Genomic DNA, 1,514 nt, shown 5'->3' on the forward strand with positions numbered 1-1,514 from the left:
AGAGAGAGAGAGAGAGAGGGAGAGAGAGAGAGAGAGAGAGAGAGATGTTTCATCTACACTTGATCTGCTCAACTACAGATTTAAAAACCTTGGGAAGTGTCGCAACTCAGAAAACGTTATCACTTTGACTGGCTGACATGTGGTACACAGTGGACCTGCTCAGGCAACATCAATTTTGATAGAGAGACTGAACAAATGTACAACACACACACATTTAATCACTATAAACGAACCATTTGTGTAGGTTGTTCAGCAAGAAATTGCAGAACGGCCTTCCTCAGACTACGAGAGTCTACCATGACATTCATCTCTTTTGTTCCTGCCATAAGGCTCCACTCCAAACACGCCAGGTTGATTTAATTCGTCTTTAATCGAAAGACATCCGTTGTTATTGTTTTGTTGTTTGTATTTGTAATTGTGTAACATTTCTCCGTTGTTTTCGTCCTTGTTTTCGTATACATTCGCTTACTTTCTTCCAAAGAATCTAGTGCACTTAACTTAGATTTTCTTGCGGCCGGCCGGATTGGAGCAGTCTCGAGTGTAACCAGCCGAAACTGCAGGGATGATCAGGAACTCGATTGACGATAGAAGGCTTCGAATGACCCGTCCTTGTTTTTTTCTGTCATTCTTTGTATCGTCTAACTGTGCGGATGTTTTGTTGTCGCCTGTTACGTTCTTGTTCCATTTTTTGTTTTGTTTATACATACATACATACATACATACATACATACATACATACATACATACATACACACCGTGTGCGAATTCTGCCCATGACTCTTTCACCACTGACTTGGACTCCAAAGTCACATTCAGCATAAACACCAGCCGAGGAGACTGGATGGAAACTGACGAACCCAATGCTCGGATACGAACTGGAGCCGACGATATATATATATATATATACATAAAGATACATGCATAATCACTTATATGTATGCTCACACACACACACATTATTCAAGTGGCAAATACAAGTACGGTATCGGATAAACCTAAGATAAAATATACGATGTCAGCGTATCTCAGATAACGTTCCCAGATAACCTGATCGATATCTATTTATTTCCTCTAATTAATGAAGCAAGAAGGCTTACTCGCACATGCATCGAAGCCCAACGACAGTTTTTAACAAAACATTCAGTTAAAGTGCTTCTTCGGTAAAATAACCAGTTATCTATTTTGAGCTTTTCTTTCTATCTATGGTCATCCATTTGTGAACAAAACCCTGTTGGCTTGTTGGTGGCAGTGAGGAATTCATACGTATAAAATATTATCCATATATAATATATCGCCACTAGACAAATGGATGCGTGTCCAAGAAAAATATACAAAATATCACTTCAATTATTATATATACCTCTCTCTGTCTTACTTTCTCTCTGTCTTTCATATATATAACATTGTCCCGAAACAGATAAAAGAGGAAAAGGATCCTATCAGCTTTAAACGAACTCTAGACAGATTTCTTCAAGGAATACCAGACAAGCCACCCATACCTGGATACAACTAAC

The sequence above is a fragment of the Octopus bimaculoides genome, chromosome 6 (genome assembly GCF_001194135.2).
Source record: "Octopus bimaculoides isolate UCB-OBI-ISO-001 chromosome 6, ASM119413v2, whole genome shotgun sequence".
Classification (NCBI taxonomy): domain Eukaryota; kingdom Metazoa; phylum Mollusca; class Cephalopoda; order Octopoda; family Octopodidae; genus Octopus; species Octopus bimaculoides.